This window comes from Balaenoptera musculus, chromosome 9, assembly GCF_009873245.2.
Source record: "Balaenoptera musculus isolate JJ_BM4_2016_0621 chromosome 9, mBalMus1.pri.v3, whole genome shotgun sequence".
NCBI classification, from domain to species: domain Eukaryota; kingdom Metazoa; phylum Chordata; class Mammalia; order Artiodactyla; family Balaenopteridae; genus Balaenoptera; species Balaenoptera musculus.
The window spans coordinates 22,992,865-22,999,130 of record NC_045793.1 but is presented as its reverse complement, the minus strand read 5'-3'; positions in this window follow the sequence as shown (position 1 = coordinate 22,999,130).

Here is a 6,266-nt window from a genome sequence, read left to right as displayed (position 1 = left end):
ATATGTGAAATGGTTCTGTAGCCTCATCCAATCTAGCCACGCCCATGACCTTGCTCTGGTGGGGGCCCCAAGGGAAGTGCTGTGGGAGATAATGTTTGTCTTTTAGATTGGTCTCGAAGATGACGCATAATTTCCTTCAATACATCTCACCTTTCTTGAACATATTTTTCTTTGAAAAATAAATCCCGAAGGGTCATCAGTATAGGTCATCCCCCTTTTCTGTTTTTGTTTATTTATTCTTAGTCTGAATACAAAGTAGAGGATCACTTCTCATCACTGGGCCAAAAATTCCCAGATACTACAGTTCTGATCACATTCTTCTCTTTATTATTCAGTGTAACTGGGATCCCAGAAGGGGATCTGTGTCTTTATAGGTACTGCTCACTCAGAAACCCTGGATGAAGTGGTGATCTAATAGCAGGATTGCTAAATTATCCCTATCTGTCCTAATGGGCTCCCCTCTACTTTGCCTTTTGAACTTAGTTCAAAGATCTTTCTCTCACCCTACTGGTCCTAAATCACTCCTCCAGCCTGGGTAATCTCCCTGCCCTGGCACACTACAATTTGTTCTCTGGTGTACCTTGTGTTTTCTTCTCCTGGTTTTTGTTTTTGGTCTTTAAAGTTGCCTTTTTCTATTTTGCATCCTGGACCATGAGTACCAAGGTGGAGCAAGGATTCATCAGTCAGGCTCCTCTTGCTACATTCCTCCTTAGCATGTACCATCTGCCTTTTTTCTTTATTCTTTTTTTTTTTTAATTTGCCTTTTTCAAACATGTCTGTAAATCTTATCCTTCTGCCTAGGATTTGTGCAGCATCTGGTGTGTGCTCATAAGCCAATAAATATTCAATATGAGTCTCCTGATTATCCTCTATTCTTCCCCTTCACCTGAATGGAACCAAGCCATGGTTTTGAATATGCAGCTCTTTATAATGTCAAAAGTCAGTTTTAATCCCTGTCCACATCACATGACATGTAGGAAGGCCTTCTCCATCAGGCCGAGGGGCCTCCAGGGTAATGTTACCTTGGTGATTTCGCTCTGGTCCTGGGTCTAGTTCTTAGTTTTTCAGCTCAGAGGCTTGATATTCTCTGTATCCATATTGATTAGACTTGGGGATGCTGACTCACGCCTACAGGGCTCAGATGAGGCAGATGATAAAATCAGAATACAAATTTATTAACTTACATCATGGCATGTAACTGTTTAGTGGATTGGATCCTCACGTCGGCCTGAACAGTACATTCTCTCCCTGTAGGCAAAGATACATGGGAAGCCAAATTATAATCAGAAGGTTGTTTAGTGAGCAGGGCGTCAGGGCAAGGAAAGTTAATTACAGTCTATGATTAGAATTTTTAATGGTATCCAGCTCTAATAGCATGATACATCCAATTCTATAACCAGAACACACCTGCCAGCCAGCTGGTCGCTTGTGCTGGCTAGTCAGGGCTGCCTCAGACCAGACAATGCCTCAGTAGACCTGACAATGCTTGCCTCTGTGACTCGCCTGTAACCTGGCTCTATTTGTGGAACCCCCCTGCCCACCCCCAAGATTGAGATTGTCCTTTAGATTCCTTAAGAGAAAGATTTATTAGCAAGGCATTAAAAAGCCATAAAAGAATATCTGTGACTATAATAAAATTAAGAGCTATTAATTAAAAGACACCATGAAGAGAGAAAAGTTGCAAACTAGGAGAAGATAGTCACAACATTCATAATACACTCAACAGACGAAGGAGATGCAAAGAACTCCTACACATCAGTAAGAAAAGAACAAATAATCTGATAGAAAAATGGACAAAAGATATGAGCAAGCATTTCACTTAAGAGGTAACAAGTATTTTGATAAAAACAGGAAGAGATGATTACTGATGGAAGATGTACAAATCAAGACCAAAATGAAATGCCATTTTAAACTCATTCAATTTACATAAGTCAAAAAGTTGGAGAGGGTGAAGCTGGGGCGAAGTGAGAGTAGCATCGACATACATACACTACCGAATGTAAAATAGTTGGTTGGTGGGAAGCAGCAGCAAAGCACGGGGAGATCGGCTAGGTGTTTTGCAATGACCTAGAGGGGTGGGATAGGGAGGGTGGGAGGGAGGCTCAAGAGGGAGGGGATATGGGGACATGTGTATGCATATGGCTGATGCGCTTTGTTGTGCAACAGAAACTAACACAGTATTGTGAAGTAATTATACTCCAATAAAGATCTATTAAAAAAAAAAGTTGGAGAGGAGGTAGATAATAGGATCTTTTATACATTATTGGTCGGTGTGTGACTTAGTAAAATCACTTTGGAAAATAGTTGGGCATTATCTTCTAAAGTTCATACTTTATGATCCACCTATTCCACCCCAGGCATAAACCCAAGAAATTCTTGTAGTATTCAACAGGAGACATAAATGAGAATGTTCACAGCAACACTGTTCATAATAGCAAAAACCTAAAAACAACTTAAAAGTCCACCAGTGGGAGAATGGGTGAATAAGTATGGTATTTTCACATACTGAAATATTATACTACAGTCAAAACAAAATTTAGTGTGATTTCCTTTCTAGAAAGTTCCAAATAACTGGGAAAATATATATATATATATATAATTTATATATACACATACACTTATAAGGAAGGCATAAAATTTGATAAAACTGTGTAAAAAAGGGAAGCAATAGTGAAATAAGTCAGACAGAGAAAGACAAATACTGTATGTTATCACTTATATGTGGAATCTGAAAAATAAAACAAACTAGTGAATATAACAAAAAAGAACAGACTCACAGATATAGAAAACAAACCAGTGGTTAACAGTGGGGAGAGGGAAGAGGGAAGAGGGAAGGGACAAGATAGGGGTAGGGGATTAAGAGGTACAAACTACTATGTATAAAATAAATGAGCTACGAGGATATATTGTGCAACACAGGGAATATAGCCAATATTTTATAATAAATATAAATGGAGTATAATCTTTAAAAATTATGAATCACTTTGTTGTACACCTAAAACATATAATATTGTAAATCAGCTATAACTCAGTAAAAAGGGTTGGGGGAAGGGAAGCAAGGTATAGTAGGCATGCTCAGACCCCTTTTTCCAGTCAAGTGCACTCATCCGCAGCTGCTAGGAGTGTTGCCTATCCACAGCTCAAGGCCCCATCCTTCTCTGGAGAATTGTCCTTAGCCAAATGGGGCCTGCCTTACCTAGGAAGCCATGCACCTGCTTTCTCTTTATCACCTCCCCACACGTCAGCCAATGACTGCCTGACTCGGGGTACAAACAGCTAGTCTTTTACTTCACGGTAGATTGAATGCTGTGGTTCAGTGTATGCTTGACAGCTCTGAATCCAGCCTCCAGCAGATTCCATATCCTTGCTTAGCTTTTTTTCCCCCTGTCCCTCCCTGCTTCCCAAACTCCCCTTCTCCTGAGAACTCCCTCAGTAAATCACCTAAGCAAGAATCCCATCTCAGGCTCTACTTCTAGGGAAATGAAGAACCTGGGATTCTGAATGATGATTACCTTAGATGGGGAGAGACTCAGAGGTGAGATAAGGGTCAAGGCCCTATGGTGAAATGAAGGACCTTAGCTTTTGTTTTAGGTTATGTTTCTTTTTTTTTTTTCAGGGAAAAAACCTAATTCAACAGCTAAATAAATAACCAAAGAAGTCGTGCCATTAACCAAGGATTATACTTAATCTATTTCTATGGACCTGAAATCCAATTTTTAAAAATGTTAACAAAGATATAGATATTTTTAAAAAAAGGTTTTACTATTCAACATGCATTTATTGAGAGTCTAATGTCTGCCAGGGACAGTTTTAGATGCTGGCAATGCAATGACAAACAAGGAGACAAAATCCTTTCTTGCATGGAATTTCATTGTATTTGGAGACACAGGAAGTTCTCAAGTAAACAATTAAGTAAAAATTTTAATTTGGGTAATGAGAGCTGCTATAAATAAAAGAAAACTGGCTGCTGTCAGGAGAGTGATGGGTGGTGGTGGGGCATCTAGATTGGAAATGTTAGAGAAGATGGCATCTGGCTTGTATTATAAAAGTCTTCTTACCTCTCTTTTTTGCATTCTTTTTATACTCCCCAAAACCATGTGGAAAATGTGGGCTAAATGTTATTATCCCCATTTTACAGGTGGAAAATCTCAAGAGCAATAGGTTTCTTGTCCAAGACAAATAATATCTTCTGTCCTCTAAGTGAAGACCCCACTGAAAAAGAGAAGATCTAAGTCATAAACATTCATGGACACAACTTTAATTTCTGAAACACACTTCAGTTGGAAAGGCTCTTGTACCTCATCAAACCAGTCTCCATGGAATTTTCCACTATTAAGGACACTAAATAGGATGGAAAAGGGATAATCCATTGATAATGGAATAAAGTATTTTAGATTCTCTTTTTCAAATTACTGGGGAGGGGGCTTGCTGAGCCATTTCCAGGTCTTACACGCAGTCCTGTTGGGGACAAAAAGAAGAACTTCTGTGAAGTAACTGGTAGGGTGAGGGATACTGTCCATGGCTGTAGATGGGATTAGCTGTCATCCATGTGCTGCCTACTTGAAACCAGAGCCACTCATTGAACTGCAGCCACCTGGGGACTGAAAGGCAGACCACATCCACTTCTGTCTGAGTTACACGTGGTGAGGGGCAGCCAAATAGCCCAACTCAGCCATGTGACCTTGGGCCATGATATAACCTCTGGGAGCCCTAGTTTCCTTATCTTTAAGATGAGAATAGTGACTATACTTACAACAGCTTATCAAGAGAATTCAGTAAGCTAATGTATTAAAGTCCTCAGCACCTTACCTGGAAGTAGAAGTACTCAGTATGTGTTAGCTTGAATTATTATTCTCACCAAGTGGTGAAAATTCATTTATGAATCAGGACATTGGCATTTTCCCTTATTAGAAGCCTTATTTTATTTTATTTTGGCCGTGCTGCATAGCATGTGGGATCTTAGTTCCCTAACCAGGGATCAAACCCTCGCCCCCTGCATTGCACGCGCAGAGTCTTAGCCACTGGACCGCCAGGGAAGTCCCATAGAAGCCTTGTTTTCTTTAGACTTATCTTGAGACTTAAAGATCTCAACAGTTCACAGAAAAGCACTAGTTGGATGTTGTCATTTTGAGTATCATTTGGGTTTTGAAATATTGGGGTTCTTTGGGAGCTTTCCTATGTTAAACAAATATTGATGCCCTTTTACTGGATTAATCAAAGGAACCTGGCCTGAAACCTTCACAGGTCCAGCTTCCAAGCACAACTGTGTCAAGTGTATAGGGTCACCATTGATTTCTACAGGTGCTGGGAAGGCCCTGCCTGCTATAAGTCTATTTTGGGTGAAGTTGAGGGTATGTTCCAGTTTTGGAAGGTCCTATGTAGATTGCACTTCTTTTATGTCACTATCTTAAGAACAGCTATGAAGAATCTTTAAAAAAAATTTTTTTATATCTTTATTGGAGTGTAATCGCTTTACAATGTTGTGTTAGTCTGTGCTGTACAACAAAGTGAATCAGCTATAAGTATATATATATATATTGCCATATCCCCTCCCTCTTGAGCCTCCCTCCCACCCTCCCTATCCCGCCCCTCTAGGTTGTCACAAAGCATCAAGCTGATCTCCTTGTGCTATGCAGCAGCTTCCCACTAACTATCTATTTTACATTTGGTAGTGTATATATGTCAATGCTACTACTCTCTCACTTTGTCCCAGCTTCCCCTTCCCCACCCCCCGAGTCCTCAAGTCTGTTTTCTACGTCTGCATCTTTATTCCTGCCCTGCCACTAGGTTCATTGGTACCATTTTTAGATTCCATGTATGTGTGTTAGCATATGGTATTTGTTTTTCTCTTTCTGACTTACTTCACTCTGTATGACAGACTCTAAGTCCATCTACCTCATCACAAATAACTCAATTTCATTCCTTTTTATGGCTGAGTAATATTCCATTGTATATATGTGCCACATCTTCTTTATCCATTCATCTGTCGATGGACATTTAGGTTGCTTCCATGTCCTGTCTATTGTAAGTAGTGCCGCAATGAACATTGTGGTACATGTATCTTTATGAATTATGGTTTTCTCAGGGTATGTGCCCAGTAGTGGGATTGCTGGGTCATATGGTAGTTCTATTTTTAGTTTTTTAAGGAACCTCCATACTGTTCTCCCTAGTGGCTATATCAATTTACATTCCCACCAACAGTGCAAGAGGGTTCCCTTTTCTCCACACCCCCTCCAGCATTTTTTTTTTGTAGATTTTTTGATGAT